This window comes from Arvicola amphibius, chromosome 14 (assembly GCF_903992535.2).
Source record: "Arvicola amphibius chromosome 14, mArvAmp1.2, whole genome shotgun sequence".
Lineage (NCBI taxonomy): Eukaryota > Metazoa > Chordata > Mammalia > Rodentia > Cricetidae > Arvicola > Arvicola amphibius.
In genome coordinates, this window is record NC_052060.1 from 54899378 (window position 1) to 54918604 (window position 19227).

A 19227-nucleotide genomic window follows, 5' to 3' on the forward strand; every position below is an offset into this window, starting at 1 on the left:
AGGTAATATTTGTGATTTACTGTCTATGGTGGTTTGAATGAAAATGACCCAAGAGGCTCATATATTTGAATACTTAGTCATCAGAGAGTGGAACTGTTGGAGAAGGATTAAAAGGTATAGCCTTGTTGGAGTAGGTGTGGCGTTGTTGGAAGATGTGTGTGACTGGGGGTGAGCTCTGAGGTTTCAAAATCTGTGCCAGGCCGGTGCTCTCCCTGCCCACTGCCTGTGGATCAGTATGAAAAGCTCGCAGCTATTGCTCCAGTACCATGGCTGTCTGCCTCCCACCATGATGATCACGGACTGAGGCTCTCAAGCTGTATGCAAGCCTCCAATTAAGGCTTTATGTGCTGAGAGTTGCCTTGGTCATGGTGTCTCTTCACAGCAACAGAGTTTCTAAAACACTGAGAAGGCAACAGAGTTTCTAAAACACTGAGAAGGCCTGCCTGCAAAGCCCGTAATCTTACACCATCTTTAAAACTATAATTTCTCTAAGGAAACAAGAAGCATTAGAGAAAAACTGCAACCATAATCATTATGAATTAAGGCAGCAGTTAGAGAGGAACAGATACTTGGGAAAATATATCTTGATGTGAAATCATTAAAGAGATACAGAAAACTGCTTCTTTTAAAAACACAATGCTTGTATTTTAATTATAATACATATAGTCTTTTGAATATGAGAAGAAAACTGTTCCATTAACTTAGTGAGTGAGCCTGGTCTATTCATATAGATAAACTCACCTGGAGGAAGAGGCTCCCGTGATCTCATTCTGCAGCTTAGGAAACTCAGGCTTGAAAATGTAAAACGACTGACTCTATCAAGTTCACATAAACAGTAAATTGTGGTTTAGCTGTTATTCCAGGGCATGTGCTAATACATTACATAATGTTAGTTGTGGGTTTTTAATTTAAATATTATAGGATATTGAATTTGAAATTTGTTTTGGCTAAACTCAAAGCTGATTATAAAAATTCCTAGAATCTTCATTCTGTGCCCCTGATACTGTGGGAGCACAGTTGGGGCTCTGGACAGCTGGAAACACAACTATACAGAGGATGTCCTGCTGGTCCTCATCACACAGTAGGCCAGTCTCCACAGTGGTTATGTAGATACTGAAGACTGAGCCTGGGTCCCAGCTTCACAGGGTGCTGCTTCTGGGCTGTTCTTTCTTGCTAAGCCTGAATACGAGTTATAGGAAAAATGAACACAACGCGGTCACGGTGAGTCAGTAATGGACACAGAGACATCAGTGCTCTGCCTAGGCATAAAGACAGCTGCACAATGCCTGCTCTGAAGTCTCCCTTGCCTAACCTGGCATCAACAATGGCAATGGAAAGGGAGGCAAGGCACACAAAGTGCTGTGCTCTCTGTGCCCTCTGTGCTCTCTGTGCCCTTGCATCAAGCCCAGAATCCCAACTTCTGTTGGAAGAGAGAGAGAGAGAGAGAGAGAGAGAGAGAGAGAGAGAGAGAGAGAGAGAGTTCTATTCAGCACCACTGAAGTTGCAAACCAACTGCATCTGAGCTCTTGATGGTCACATTGGTTGAGGCATCAAAACAAAAGACAAGAAAGCTAATAGGAGATGAACCATATTTATATCTCCTCCTCAGATTAAGACTTCTCAGTAAGCTGTTACGTAAATTATACATATCAAGTAGGATTTCTTTATCCTAATCTCTAAATGTACAATGAGTGTTCAGAGTGAGCAGCGCTCAGAGCACGGAAACACCCCCAGAGCTGGAGCACAGGCGTGAGAACATGGCTGTGAGGTATGCTTCTTTCTGGACATGCATGGATGGGAAGAATTTGAAAAAAAAATGGCTTTGAAGATTGGACAAATATTTATAACTTTTCTCAGCTCTTTTTTTTTAAAAAAAAAAAACTCAGATCACTTCTAAAAAGTATTACATTTATTTATTGTATGTGTGTGTGTGTGTGGTGTTGGGGGGGGCAGGTATGCTGTAGCAGACGTATAGAGGTCAAAGGACAACCGGCAGGAGTGGGTTTTCTCCTTCTGCCCTGTGGATCTCAGGGACTTATCTCATGTTGTCAGGGAAAGGGGCACGGATCTGTACCTGCTGAACTGTCCAGCCTCTCTGCCAAGTCTTTTCATGGCAGCCCTCGTCTATCACATGTTAGCCCTGAAAGTAATGCTCACCTCGATATGGAGGACCTGAAGCCATTTTCCTTGCTCTAGTGGCCTTTTTCAACAAGAGCATCTTGAGACGTAGCATCAGTCATAGATGCTATACTCTTTATCCAAAGGACAGTGTAGTAGGGATTTGACCACACAATAGAGAAACAGGGACACAATAGCCTCTGGGTTGTCTGGCTTTGCAAGTTTCTTGGGAAATTTCTCTACATTCTTAGTGTACCTGCTTGAATTTCTGGAAGCTTTCTAGAGGCAAAGACTCAGATTATAAGAGTGGGCACATCCATGGTTGCCACACAAAATTGCAAACATGGGAAGTTTATAGTGAGTCATTCCAGAGGAGAGCTGAGAGGAGTGTTAATGCCACCGCTTAATTCAAGCTCCAGGGAGAAAGTTCACAACAGTCATGCAGTGGCTGACTCAAACTTTAAGACTTGGTGCTCTAGGAAAAAGAAGGAGCACCTTATAACTCTGTGAAGTGTGCAGAGAATAAAAATGTTTGACATAAGGCGAGTTGAAGAGTCTCTGATTTATGTCACCATAAATACTTTATCCACATGCATGGTTAAGCTGCAGCAGGCATATCGCTGTCAGTAGAGACCAGAGTTCCGGAGTGAAGAACTAGCTGGCCACCTGTCTTTATTGAAAATGACACACTGGAATGTATCTGCAGTTGTTTGACTTAGGAGAGTGGGCCAAATTGTTTTCCCAGATACCCTCTGTAAGGGATAGAATGTTTGCACGTGTGTATTGTTACATCACTCAGGGGCTCATAGCACACTTCACCATTGTTAGGAACCTGTCTCATCATTCAAGGAATGTGTCGGGTCGGCCATATGGGACACCCCATCACATTATGGCAGGCTTATTCCAAAATGAAACAGCACCCTCACGGAAGACAGTCATTCTCTTAACTTCAGGCCCTCCCTGTTTTCTTTAGAATTTTACATCCGAGGAGTCAACAGACACAATTGTTAGCTGATCAGCTTGTGAGAGTGAGGAGTCCACTTCTGTAGAAGGTTGGTCATCCACAGTGTCATCCAGATGCAAGTGTCATAGGCTGTAGAAGGTTGGTCATCCACAATGTCATCCAGATGCAAATGCCACGGCTGTAGAATGTTGCTCATCCACAATGTCATCCAGATGCAAATGCCACAGGTGAGAAGACTGCAGTGCCGTCGATTAGTTCAGGCATTTGTGAATTGATGAGCAAGAAACAGGCTGAACCGGTTTGAGGAAAGGACATATAATTAATTATACTGTATGGAATTATTAAATATTAGGCAACAGATGGAAAGTAATTACATTCTTTTTCTGATGGTTATCTAAAGGAAAAGTCTCCAAATGGAAAAAGTTGCAATAAAAATTCAAAGTGACACATATCATTTATACAGAGACTTTGGTCTTCTTTTGATTGATTTATGCTGATTTCATTGTCTATTATTTGAGAAACATCTTTCTCTATTGGTTTCCCACAAAATAGTACTGATACACACACACACATATATAATATATATAATATAATATTATATATATACTAATATGTATTTGTGTGTTGTGTGTGTGTGTGTGTGTACAGAATGCTAAAGGGACATCTGTTGCTTACTGCTAGATGCCAGCAGAAAACCTTGCAGGCTCCAGATACTGTGGAGTGTCTTCTAGAAGGTTAAAAGTCACTCAGGAGAGACAGTTCATATTGTTTTACAAAATTATGCAAAGATGTATTGTCATTGAAATATTTGGCAGATTTGCTGAGTCATCGTAGTGACACTAGGTATTTCAGTATGCATATATTTATAAATTTTTCTTTCAATCAAGATGCAGACTTCTTACTCATCCAATAAATTTGTTACTTTGCACTATTTAGAAACTTTTGTCCCCCCCCCAAAAAAAACCCCACTAACCTGTATTTCTCCAGGCACATACATTTTATGGCAGTTTCAACACAATAATTGAAGATCACATAGGTCATGCCTGGCCAAGCAGGGTAATCCTGCAGCCAGTGTCTTACTTGGCCCTGAGACTGACTTAGCTATGTTTGAAGATTTTAGAGGTGCCTTGTGTAACACAGAATGTCATAAAGAATACCTAATATCACCTCTTTGAACAACATGGTAATTATAAATTAATTATACCATACATATATTTATCATTTTGCTAAACTCATTCATGTATGGATTTCAGTGGTCGAGGAGCCTGGGGATATTTATGTGATGCAGCTGGAGAACTCTGGTTGTGCTGGAGCCTCCCTTTTCCCTTGCTACAGGCTGGCAAGAGTCCTCCCGTTTTCATCCTGCTGATAGCCTCTCTGCCGCCCAGCCTATCTTGTGGGCTTTTCTCATCCAGCAAGAAGAGAGACAGAAACCTGTGAAGTCTTGCCAGGCTGACCTTTTATTTACCTACCATTGACAGATTCATACAGACCTCTTTTGTTTTAAGGGCTTTGCTTCTAATTCCTCTGGGGGAAATATATGGCAGAGATAAAAATAACAAGTGTGGGAAAGCAAAGAAGGTTATAGGCGCTCGGAAAGTTCTTCCATGCTTATTCCCTTGCCGGTGGCTCTTGACTCCCTTCTACAGATGAACATCCAAAACTTCCCTTTGAATTCTGTTCTGTGATTCTGTTTCTAAGAAGGAGGCTAAGCCACATGTCAATTCTCATCTGACCTGTCTGTGGAATGGGTGGTGAGCAATTTTTTTCCCTTGAGGTCTCCAGCCTTACTTATAGAAAGATTTGAGCAGATGTGAGCATATAGGTTTCCTCTTAAAACAGAGGCTGCGCACACAGAATGTGTTCTCACTCCATGCTATACTGTGCTGCTTAAAGTCATGATGTACTCTCTCAAATAATGCATACTCCTTTTTCTTTTCTTTTCTTTTCTTTTTTTTTGTTTGTTTTTTTCGAGACAAGGTTTCTCTTTAGCTTTTGTGCCTGCCCTGGAACTAGCCCTTGTAAGCCAGGCTGCCCACGAACTTGCAGAGATCCACCTGCCTCTGCCTCCAAAGTGCTGGGATTAAAGGCACGTGCAAGCACCGCCTGGCTGCATACTACTTTTTCTAAACTTTAAAGAATGCTTCATGGTGTTTCGTATTGTACTCACAGTCTCAACTGCTCTTACCTGCTTTCATACACACTCGTATCTGTCTTCTTAATTTTTTAAAAAGGGGTTTTCTTGCACTGTGACATTTAATGAATATAAATGATTCTAGTTTGGTACAAGGGTAGACTCTTCTGTTTGGTAAACATGTCTTTATTAGCTAATAAATACAAGGACTTTTACAGACAGTAGGGACATCATTCCCTGCCCTCTGCCAGGGTTTCTCTCCAGTAAGTGCAGACAGACCATGAGCAAAGAAATTAAGCTCATACAGAGCTAAATGGTGGCAAATGCTACAGAGAGCACAGACACAGAAGGAATATGCACTGCAGGTTTGTAGACATGTGCTGTTAGATTTAAAAGAAGTGGCTCAGAGTGCTTAATAAAAAAGTGATATTTTAGTAAAGACGTTAGTTAGAAAACAAGAAAGAGCATTATAGACATATTTATGGGGGGGGGCAAAGAACTCAAGCTCAAAGCATCAGCTACTTAGTTTCTCCTAATTAGAAATAAGAGCCAGTACAAAAACTCGAAGGTAGGAACACACCTGGAATATTGTATGAGATATAGAAAGGTTAGGTCATGATCAGAGTATGAGAGAAATAGAAGGATGAAATACCAACAAATTAGAGAAATTATATAGCATCTCTCTCTCTCCCTCTCTCCCCCCCCCCCGCTCTCCCGCTCTCACACACACACACACACACACACACACACACACACACACACACACACACACACCACTGTTCTTTGTATTCCTCCTAAGCTAATCAGTATTTTGTGGGACAGTTTGAGAAAAACAGACACACTGCTGTGTCCTTAAAGATATTTTAAAGACGTCAGTTCAGGAATTTCTTCTTAAGCCAATTGTTATCAAAGGGTGGTACCCGAGGCCATCCCACAAAGTTATCAAAACACTCCAGTATTGAACTAATTCCTGAGTTTGCTCTTGACAATGACACCAGAAATTTAACAACATTGATCCAAAAAACCCATAGCAAGAACTAACGTTAGCTGATCTCTTCACTTTGACATCCTAAAGATTGATTTTCTACTAAGGGAAGCTGTCCTGGAAGCGGCACTGTGTTTTCTGGGAGGTGTAAGGACTTGGTATTCCATTCGGTAAGAGTTTCTCACCCATGAACCTCTGAACAAATGATGAAAGTCAGAGAATCACCATGTGATAGAATCTAGAGGATTATGTCTATTTCTGAAGAGAATAGACTAACCAAAGGGTGGCATTTACTTCCGCAAGTAAATTTTGTGTGATTCCTAAACGAGAAAGATGACACTAAGTGCTAGGTGCTGCCAATGTACCCGAGACGACAACGTAGCATGTGTAATCTGTCTTTGTATTCCTAAGGCTTTTCAATATGCTTTGAAATATACAGTAAGGGCACTTACGTTAATTGACCCTATGCTGCTTACTTCTCTTTAAATGAAAAATATTTAGAGGATGGAAAATATTTCCGATGAAGAGTCTGAACAAAGGTTGACCATACTGAGCATTGTATGCTTTATAGGAAATCATGTGATCTAAAGCTTCTGTTGAAAGCCTTATCAGAGCTATGCTACTTCTAACCTCCAAATTCTCAAAAGAGTAATTGGGGATAACACATGAAGATACTTTGGGATACCAGAAACATATCAGATTCAGAAAACTGCACTAAAGTTCACGTAGATGTTGTCTGTGTCAGAGATGGAGAGAAAATAGAGAGAAAGAGAGAGAGAGAGGGAGAGGGAGAGAGAGAGAGAAGAGAAAGAGATAGGTAGGTAGGTAGGTAGGTAGGTAGGTAGGTAGATGGGAAGAGAGAAGTGGAGAGAGGAAGAAATGTACCAAGTCAAGTTTTGTTTTCAATTAAATTATTGATGGTTGAAAATGTGTCTGTTCATAGTGTACAGTTTGTGTGTGTATTTAATTCTCACAGAGAAGTAGAAAAAAGAGCCCTCTGACTCTGTGTGTTGAGTCTAGAGAGGTAAGTCAGTGGTACTGTTCTTCCAGAGGATGGAAGTTTGGTTTACAGCACTCACATCAGGTGGTTCTCACCCACTTATAATTTTCATTCCAAGATTCACTGCCCTCTTTTGGTCTCTGCAAGCACTGATACACATGACATACATTCACACAAACACATACATTCACAGGGATACATTTAAAAATATAAAACTTTTAAGAATCCACACACTAAAATTAGATTGTTCAGGAATCAAATCCTGGCTTCTTCCCTTAGTTTTGCTGCTTTGAGTTTAGTTCTTCAGGCCTGAGTTTTCTTATCTGTAAAACAGAGAGACAGTCGACTTTTATAAACTAAGTACTAACTGAGTCCAAATAATGTAAGTACTGAGGTACGTGCCAGGAACATAGTAAACATTCAGCTAGAGTTGTCTGTGATAGGGCCAGCAAGATACTGAGCTTTATCTTCAGTGATAGTGTGGCCTTGTATTCTGTTTTTGCCATGTGTGGGAAACCTAGACTCTAATCTCTGAGACCTTCCTGCAGGCCTTGAGTTGACATTCTGGATACAAATATGGGCGTATTGGTGGAGGCAAAGACAAGACTATACCCATGGAGCTTTCTGGCCAGCCAATCCAGCTGAGTCTGTGAACTCTGTCTTCAGTGAGAGACTCTGTCTCGGAAAAATGAGGTAGACAGCCCCCGAGGAAGCCACTCAAGTTTAGCTCCTAGCTCACACTCCCACATACCTTCATACACATGTACAACATACACCATGCATGCACACATACACACACACACACACACACACATACACACACACACAAACAAACAAACAAAATATGAGCATGTTTGGGTTGAACTTCACAATGGGCTGTGCTGAACCCCAACGCCCCTACACTTTCTTTTAGACTATTTATGTTTGATAATTACACACATATATAGGGTTATGTTTGGTAATCACATACACATATAGGTTTAAGTTTGATAATTACATACACATATAGGGTAAAGTTTGATAATTACACACACATATAGAGTTATATTTGATAATTACATACACATATAGGGTTAAGTTTGATAATTACATACACATATACGGTTAAGTTTGATAATTACATTCACATATAGGGTAAAGTTTGATAATTACACACACATATAGAGTTATATTTGATAATTACATACACATATAGGGTTATGTTTGATAATTACATACACATATACTGTTATGTTTGATAATTACATACACATCATGACCATTTACCAATGCTCTCATCTCTTTCCCACTCTTGCCAGCTCCTTTCTTCTCTGCAGTTGTCCCTATTATGCTTTCCCGTCTTTTATTCGGCGTGTGCCCATCTTGTGCAGGCAGCCACAGTGGCTCTGCTTGTATCTGGGTAGTCTTTCCTATCACTCTTCTGTACACTTGTGATGATAGTTCTGTCTCCTCTTCCATCATCTTTTCTTGGCCATGCAGGAGATGATACTGATGTACACTTTAGGACAGAGCACTCAGTGGTCAGATATTCCCAGCATGGTGACAAGGGATGAGACTGTATTAATCTTGGTTCTCTGCAAAAATAAAAAAATAAAAAAGTTTCTTCAACCCAGGCTGCGAGCATCACTACTCTATGGGTATGGACCCAACTGCACATTATCATCGTTTTACTGACATGTGCCCCTGACGTGCTTCGTGAGCCCTGCTGTAAGTGAGGAACTTGGAGGGATCTTCGTAAGATCTCAGAATTCTGTCACCACAGAACTGCTCTGCAGGAGTCAGCAAACACTTTTGATTGTTCAGAGAATTCCTGTGGGGACCCTCACTGTAAGTTCCCATTAAGAAAAAAATGCCATCACTGAACAGTTCCTAGTTTTTGTTTTGTTTTTAGTTTTTTTTATTTGAAATTTTAATTATTCAAATATATATACCATACAACGATCAAAACGGGACTGTTCAAATCAGAAAGTTGGCTTCCAGATATGTCTTTCCCGGAAACGTGGCTTGCACAGCCTTTTCCATCAGCTTTCTTTCAGAAGTATCATACCACAAGGTAGCTTATCAGACCTACTGCTTGGCAATTGAGGCAACTTGGAAGGATGCAGAAAATGAGAGGAAGTGGAAGTGGATATGGACTGACCCTCGCTCGGGTCAATCGTCGTCCACCACACTGCACCAAAACAGTCAAAACAAAGCCACTCATATCTTATTCCCAGCTCTTGAAGAAAGCACACCAACAAAGGCCAGCAGTGCCTGGGGCAGGATTTTAACTTTTAAAGTTCTTTCTCATTTTTTTGTGATATAGATATTAACCTGTAAGTCAGAACTGTGTTTAAAAATATAGCTAGACTGAACTTTCCAAATGGCCAGAATTCATTTTGAATTGCTTCAAGAAAAGAAACCATGTTTATCTTTTAAAAGAGATTTCAATTAATTTTAATTATGTATAAATATCTGTGTGTCTGTGTGTAGGTGTGTGCACTTAACATAGGTGACCTTAGAAGTTGAATGAGGTTGTGGATCCACTGAAGTTCATCCATTGCAAGAACAGTGCCCTCTCTTAACCATGGAACCTTCCCTACAACTCATGTGTTTATCTTCATATAGACTGAGGGAATGGTTTCTGAAGAACTGTGGGACATAAAACCGGACTAATAGCTGAGTTAATGACCCAGTCCTGCTGTCTCAGCGACTGAGGAGGCCAAAGCAGGAAGATGACAAGTTCAAAGTAAAGCTGAAATACAGAGAAAGAGTTCAAGGCCATTCTTGGAAATGTAGTGAGAACTAGTATTAAAGTAAAAACGAAGAAAAGGGCTGGGATATAGCTCAGTGGTATATTTATAGTCTGGAATATGGGAGGCCCTGGGTTCAATTCCCAATGCTGAAGAATAACAACAAGACAGAACCATGGAGAATGATGCTGTATTTTAAATAGAGACAGTACTCAGAAATTGTAATCTGTATTGTTAATGATGTAGAGAACACACGCACACACACACATGCTCTCACACACAGATACCCCATATCACATGAGCAAAAACTATTTCTCAAAAGTTTAATCGTTTCCCCAGTTGGACTAGCTCAACTGTCAAACATTTACAAAGAATTAGTCATGCTAATGTGTCTTTTCTATTGTGGAAAAAGAATTTGGTGAAGGATCCATATTAACATGTTATTTTTTTTCATTAAAAGGGTTTGTGTTTTAACTAGAAGAAAAGGCCTCTTCCCTCCATCCATTCCTCCCTTGCTTCCTCTCCCCCACCTCCCTCTCATGATTTGTATGACTTGTAAGTTTTCCAAAGCACATTTAATAACACACCACAGACTCAGAGCTAATTAATTCTTGCAGAGAACATTTAGTCTCTTGCCCTGCACTCCCCCCCCCCCCCCCCGTGTCTGCATTCCATGTGCTGGCACCCAGTTCGTGAGATTCGGGCAAGGGGCAGGAGGTTAAAATACACAGACACATACAGACAGAGAGACAGCGACACAGGTCATCCTTGAATTCCCCAAGAATGCCCCCCTTTATTGTGTTCATGGGCAGATTATATGGAGATAGCCATGCCCCAGCCAAACCCACCAGAAACCACTCTCCTGCCATCAGGAACTCCTGAAGGTCTCGTGCTCAGAGCAGCTGTAGGCGCTCAGATCAGGGGATTACAAGAAATTCAGGATCTGAGGTCTCACTGCTCCCGACAGTCTCTCTCTGAGTTTTTTACTTTCAATTATTTTGAAGGGAATTTTTTTTCAAGTATTTTATAGAGATATCTAAGGATGCTTTTCCTGGGTTTGGTTGTCAGAGAAGCCTGCCATTTAGTGGGATCTAGAACATTTTGCAGTAAATGATCCAAAAGGAGAACACAAGATTAGCCCAATTTCTCACTGTGCTAAGCATGATCAAATTAAACTGCAGAAATAACCAAAATTTGCTGGCAAGGGAGATGGGAAAAGACAAAAAAGCCAGAGAAGAAGTAAGAATTTCTACCAAAAAAATAGATATTTTTTTCTTTGTAAGTAAGGCTCGGGCCAAAGGACAATGAGATTTGACATAAAATCTGAGCACAACGAGCCCTGGGAGCCAGTGTCAGCATTTGGGTATTTTACACACATCTATATACAGAGAGCATGCAGCAATGCAGCCTTTTAAACACTTCTCCAATGTGGCAGAATTGTTTTTACTTCTTTTTGTTTTGGATACAGTTTAATACTAGAGAGAATGTAATTAAGCACATCAGATGCAGATCACGATGTGGTGTAAACCTATTTTTTTTTTTTTTTTTTTTTTGTCTCCTGAGCTCATAGATTCACAAATATTCTGTTTGTAATCATGGGGAAATTTGAACCATGGTGCATTACTTCTGCAGTTCTCAAGCACTGGTTTCTATTCCCCTTGCATGCTTGTCTGATTCAACTGAAAATGACGGCATGAGTTGATAGTTGTAGTTGCTGGGAACTTAACTTTGTGACACCAACAACAGAGGTTGTAAGAATGCATCTCTCTCAGGTGTGAGCACCCATCCTGATTCCAATGATCTTTAGGGTGAACTCTTGGGCGCATCTCCACTCTGACTTGAGCTTCTGGTGAAATTGTGGATCTTAGAGCTTCTTTAGAGGAAGTGGGTCTACTGCTGAGTCAACCTGAGCCAAGGGGCTTGTCATGGTTATCTTCCTCCTCCACCACTTTTTTTTTTAAACTTTTCTCCCTTCATCCTCTCCCCTCTTTCACTTTCTTTCTTAGCCAAGGTCCCATCTTTCTCGGACTAGCTTCAAACTCATCAGGTAGCTTATGATGAAGTTGAACTCCTGGTCTTCTAGCCACATTCCCAGTACTGAGATGACAAACATTTACAGCCATCACTGGGTTACGTAGTGCAGAGGACTGAACCCAAGACCTTCTTTTGTGCATGACAGACGAGTAGTCTACTGAGATACATTCCTAGGCCTACACTCCATTCAGTTCTTACTATGAGGGTAATTTAGAAAGCGTTATTCTAAAATTTTACCTGCTTCATTCTAGCTTCTGGTTAATTCAGAAACACAGGCTATGAGAAGTGGAATCCAAAGGATTTGAGCCATGTAAATCCCTATGGACATGCATTGAGCAATGAATGCTTTCACTGAGTGATGTGGGCGAAATCACATCTGTATTTGAGTCGTACAAAGTTTAAAAGTGGCCTGTTATTCAGAGATATGCACCACATGTTGTTTGGCTGACAACTGAAATGGCAACCAAGCATTGTAGTTCCTGTGGTGACTTCTCTCACCATTCAGAAATAACTAGTAGATGCATTGAAAAAAGTCCTGAGACCTTGTGAAGCCACAAAGAAAAAAATTGTCCATGTTGGAATATTTTTAAACATAACCTGATATTAAAGCAATGTTACCTTTATAATCAATTACTCAAAGACTGGATATTCAAATTTATCCAAGAAGGTGGGCAACCTGGTAGCAATTACACATAGAATAATGAAGATTATTATACGCTTATATTTTTGCTTAACCTACTTAACAATGTGAAACACAGGACAAATAAGACAGACAAATATGCTGAGAACTAGAGTCTTGAATCAATATTCTGGGCTTGCAATTCTCCCATCTATTCAATTTCCAGCTTTGTGCGTCTCCTTTGCATTGTTACGGCTTTATTTATTTACTTAGTTATTTACAGCTGCTTCATCTTCAGGTTTTTCGTATTCAAGACAAATTGCAGTCTACTGTACTGAAATCACTAAATGTACTTCACGGATAAGAAAGGCCACATAGGTACATCTGTGTCAGTGACAGCAGAGCAAGCCAATCATTTATGGAAATGAAGCAACTTAAAGGTTTTATGCATGAAAAGTTGAAGAAGTTGTACATTTCAGAAGTTAGTCTATTTATCATAACCTGAAGAGCTTTTTATCCTTTGCAAAATATTTCTCTCTAAGCCATCTTGGTGGCATTTCATTTGTAATAAAAAGGAGGCTCTAAAAAAATCCTCACACTTTCCCTGTCTGTAATCAGGAAGCCTGATTAACACAAGTTCAGTTTTCCACTGCAGAGCATCACTGCGATAAGATAAAGCCTCAGTTCCAGGGTTGGAATAATAACGCTTAATTCCGCCGCTGTTTTCACCTTGCATATTTTGTTTTAACCAGAGTAGCTATAGTCCAAGTAATTACGATGCTGCAACTCTCTTTGAAGCTCAGAGTACCTAATCACTTAACAAAAAGGTTTTATTTCCATATGTTAGCTGCTGCCAATTGCAGATGTTTTAAAGCAGGCTAATGTGACAGACAGTTGCCACATCTCTCCAGCAATGATCACCAAGAACCTCTTTGCCCATCAGACACCATCTTGGCTTTGTAAAAGGAATCAAAGTCACATTTAACTTCATCTGGATTTTAGTCCTATATCAGCCTATGATAAAATGAATTGTAATGATTTTCCTCAGAAAGGGAATGCTTGCTAAGCACTAAACACCATTGTCTTTGTAAGAACACACTCAGGTGAATGTCATCTCCCCTCAGCCCTATACGCCTGGATGAGGCATTGTTTATGCTGTTCTTTGAAATACCTTCAACAGATAAGTTGCAAAGAGTAAGTTCTAAACAGTCTTTCTTACAATGCTGTACAATACTTACTTCATTCTCTTTATTAATACAGATTTTATCTCTATATTTATTTTGAGTAGAAAGTCAATATACTCACCTAATATTTATACCATGAAAATCTTCAAACAATTTTATTAGGAAAAAATAACAGGACCAATAAATAACCAAAGACAGCATCTCTGCAATTGATACGTGAGTGCAATCAAATGATTTCTTACATGTCCCAGCTAAATTGAGGGAATCTTTGGGAAGACCTTGAGAACCTGACATTATGTCTGTGAAAACTTCCTATCCCAAGAGATTCTGAACTATGACCTGCCACCAAAATTGGTATTAGTCTTAAAATCAATGTGTATCATGTGTTTATGATCTTGCTATATGACATTTGATCTCTGAATGTGGCTTGATTCCAGTTTAGAAAAATGTTGGCTACCCCAACTCAAATGAGAACCAAAGCATGAGGAAGGAGATCCTTGATCAAGCTTTGGTTTCTTGCCTAAGGTTAGAGAAACTGCAACAGTAGGAAATGCATTACAGTAGTTTTTAGACAAGATAAACACCCAGCATGCTCAAAAGTCAAATTGTATGTAGGTATTCAGAACTACTTATGCCATTTATAATAACAGGAAAGGTGGGGAAAAGAAAATCATGTAAAATCTAGAAGCACTTCTCTGATGTAAATAGGATTTAGAAATTGCAAGCTTATAAAAATTACAAAATTTCTCAGATAAATTTTGAATGTTAACTGTGAGCTTTGAAAATAAAGGAACAGAAGAATGAAGAAAGTTAAGTTTTTCATGAAAACTGGAACAACAGGCTCTGGAACCTCCAGACTAGAGAAATACATAATATGGTTACTGATTTCAGATGTTTATTGACTAAATTCATGAATGAATGACAGAATGAATGAGGTAACTAGCTCATGTTCGTCTCATCATTGCCAACACAATCCACACAAACATGTGCTATTATCCTCAGATGGAAGCTCAGAGCATTATTGTCTCTAATGCCATAGAGCTGAGTCCTTGTGAAATGACTATTTGAGTCATATCAAGCTTATTGAGTTTGAGGGGGTGCCACAAAACCTTGGTAGAGCTTTGCTGACTTTGTCTGAGGATATACAAAAAGATGAAATCAAAGGAATATTTATAATTTACTAATTATGTAATGATGATGTAAGGGACAATGGTCCATAGATGCAAACAACCCTGTCATTTGGCCATCATCCTTGCATTCAAAGATTGAATAATATAAGACCTCAAAAATAAAGCTTTTTAATGAGTCTGTGGGGCAGAAAGCAAAAGAGACAACAATTGGCAGATAGGATACTGCCATGAAAACTTTTTATTCTTATCATCAAGAGATGATAAAAGAGAGACAAACATGGAAGGAATAATAGGAACTAATTTGGAATTCTACCTTTGAATCTCCAGTACTTTTGATGCTACAAAAAAAAAAAAAAATGAAATCCAATTACCAGAAGAGTCCTGAGAAAATATTTTCAATATTGGTCTGTACAAACACTTGGAAACATTGTTTTGAGAATCTTCTGGAATTATTTATTAGCTAGCTAAACACGACGCTGTTGCTCATGTGCCGCAGGACACTGAGCACTGTCGGGAGAAGTGGCAGGGTGTTACATTACCTGATTTCCGTTTGTGTTTTGTCATGATGACCACCTCTGACTTGACACTGAACACTTGAGCTGCTCTTCTGACAATCAGAAATACTTGCCTGACCTTGGATCGAATGGCCATTAAGTTGTTGAGAACAGCTAATTGGTCAAATGTTACCTGAAGTAGCAAATAAACACTCACTCCAAAGCAAAACAAGACAAGGAAAAAAAAAAGTGCATGTTGAAAGATATGTACTGACTCTTGCCCAGGGAGCTTAGAGATTATTCTAGACGTGGTGTCATTAAGCCGATGCACATCAATATGCCTTCATTCAAGTACAGGCATGTGGAAAGCTTCCTATGTTCATTTATTATGTTGAAATTCTCATATCTCTGTCAGTTCGCCTTAATAACTTGGATTATAGGCGCCATCGAAATAATTAGACGGATAGATGAGAAGACTAATGAGTTAAGAGTTCACCAAATTTCGCGTCTGTTGTTGCTGTGGATCCATTAACCATCAGTCTTCTACTTAGGTTTTTTTCAATGTGTTCAAAGCCTCCATATTTTTTAATGAACAGCTTATCATCTTCCAGGCACAGGACATCATTATTTCAACTACAAGACAGTAAAACATTTTTGAACAAAAGGAACGGTGGAGACTCCCATGTGATGGATCTGTATTTATTTCTAAAGTAATCAATAGTTGTTTGCAAGTAATTGTATGCCGTAATCCTTAAGTAAGACTGAAAATACACATCTGTGTTATGAGATGGTCTAATATGTTCAAATTGGGCGACCAATTACAGATCTTCCTGAGGCACCTTGCTTGGTGAATTATTATGGCGACTCTTACATTGGATGGCTTTGTACAGTATATTCCTTGTGAATTTCAGAGAAAGGGTAAACTTCCTTGAACCACTGAACAACTGTACTTACTGAACTTAAGTACTGCATTCTGTATAGAAATCAATGAAGCTAATCACACAAGCACAGTTCAACACATCCCACTCAGCCATTTTGAAAATACTTGAATATCATAATTGGTCTGCCGCTAAGCACACTTTGTTCTACAGATCTAAGCAAGATGAGGATTCTTCTCAATGCACCATACACAAGGGTATAATGAAAGATTCAAACTACAGAGCATTCTTGTCATTAGAGAGACTATTCCTGAAGTGGTTGCACAGGGCTAAAGTCTCTTGTTCCTATCCTTTAAAAATGAACAGCACTGAGCACAGCAAACATGCTAATTATTTTCAAGCAAACAATAAATTCAAAATTGGAGACATCTCTGAGGAGAAAAAGACATGCCTTTTATCCAAAAAGGAACTCATCAAGAATAATAACTACTAGCTTCAGAAGACATACTGGGTTGAGATTGTGGGCTAAATGTTTAACACAGCATGCACTCTGTAAGCAATAGTTATCATATGAAGAAATTATTTTTATTTTTGTTTTGCAGATGAGAAAATTGAGGCTGACATTGCTACCTACTATATACACAGCGATTGCTAGCTGGAGTCTGGAGATTTAAATGTAGATATGAAATTAAACTAGGGAAAATTACAATTTGTTATCCTGTTTGTAGAAGATCAGGAGAGAAATATCCTGTCTTTATTGTTGCTTACAGACAGAGCATGGTCATGAACCAAGAAGGGAAAGCTGACATAACTGATTTTAGTTGTACCCTGGTCCTTTCTGTGTTAGATTATGGTGGTTTTTCTAACATGAACAAATCTCTTACTTATTTTTCTTGTTATTGTTTCAATTCTACAAAACCAAGGTTATTTCTACCTTTTATATATGCCCCCAAATTATATTTTGTGTTTCAGGAATTTATTATTGAATACATTTGTCAAATAGGAAGTCTAACAATTATCCTACATGACAGTCTTTGTAATATTACCAGGGTGTTCACAGTCATGGAACAAGATTCTTAAAATATTCATGTCTATTTTGGGAGAAGGATAAAAGAGGGGCAATGTGATACTTTATTTTTAGGTATTTAAAAATTAATTTACTTTTTGAATATTCCATCTATATGTATGCTACATTCTACTCATTCATACTCATACCTTCTCTCATCTCCACACTCCCTTTAGCCTTTAGCCCTTCCTCCAACCTGCAAATCTTCATCCCAGATTCGTGTGTGTGTGTGTGTGTGTGTGTGAGAGAGAGAGAGAGAGAGAGAGAGAGAGAGAGAGAGAGAGAGAGAGAGAGAGAGAATGAACTTAACTAAGACCATCTGTATGACTATGGGCTGGGAACTACCCTTTCTCATTTTGTGGACTCACTGTCGGGTACACAACTGAAGATTCTACTCTTTTCTCAAAATCTGTCTGCAGCCCGTGTTTTAGCAAGTAAAAGTAGAGCCCTGTGAACCCAACTCTCAACCATGAGAGACAGTTGACATGGAGTGGGCTCAATACAGATAATCACAGCTGCTGTGGGTTCACGTTTGCAATGGCTGAATACTGTCCAGATGACAGTATTCTACAGCTTTTCTCCATATCTTTTAGTGCTCACTTTCTTTCCAACTTCTGCAGTTTTTCTTGAGCCTTAACGTGCTACCATGGTATCCACAACTTGTTTAGGACTGAGCAGTCAGCCATTATTTATTATCAGAAAACTGAGAAAGTTTGAGTCTCTGAATGACCTTTGTTCACTGTAAAGAGAGGTTTCTCGGAGTAAGTCTGAGAGTATCATTTGTTTATGTGTGTAAATATAAATATTTAGTAAGCAGTTTGACACTATGCCAATTTAACTAAATAACAGTAGTAAGTACCTGCATAGGGCCTATGAATTCCACAGCCCTGTGTTTTGAATAGGTTTACAGTACAAAGCATGGATCCTTTCCTGGGTGCACGTCTCAATTTAATCATAGAGTGGCTGATTACGCCCATGATGTTCCTGTGCTGTTGAACAAACGGGCACATCTTTCTCGGAGAGTTGGTCCTGAAGATTTTAGAGTTCACAGGTGGAAAGAACTTTGCTACCCTTTCTCTTCAGCAGGCTGCATAGAGCCTTTCATCACTGTGAAAGATAGCTGACTCAGAGGAAGCTTTCAGTTCAGTTCCACATGGGTTTGTCTGTATCTTGTTGGTGTGTGTTGTCTTCAGCAATAGGGTCATACTATTTTGGGGACCTGTGTGGCTTTCCTGACTAACAATTCATGTGGAAGCATGACAGCTAACTTCTACTTGTCAATTTGACACAGTGTAAAAAGAATCACAAAAGGAAAGACTCTGAAGGAGGGAGTATCTAGATTTTTGGTTGGCTTGGGGGAGTGTCCATTGTGGGGTTTTTATTGATCTCTTAAATTGAGGTGGGATTTAGACCTATCTTGATAAGCCCTGTTCCCTAGCCTTGGGCCCTGAGCTGTGTACGAATAGAGAGGGACATTGAAAACAGGTAAACATGAACACATTTATTTCTCTTGCTTTGACTGTGATGTGATGTTCAAGATCCTGTCATCTTAAATTCCCTTTAGGGTGATGGTAGAACATGCCTTTAATCCCAGTATCCCAGCTCTCAAGAGGCAGAGGCAGGTGGAGTTCCATGGTTTCAAGGCCAATCTGATTTACAAAGCAGGTTCCCGGACAGGCAGTGTAACTTAGAACCATTATGTCTAGGGATTTTATCACAGCAATAAAAATGAAAGTATCCCACACTTAGAACTGTGATTTCTGTTTAGTAACCATGGCCTCTAACAATCATTTTTTAGACATGTAGAGTATCTACCGTCTAACATCTTATTATATTTACAATTTGGTGACAAGATAGCAAGTTTCCATTTTTTTTTCATACAATTTTTA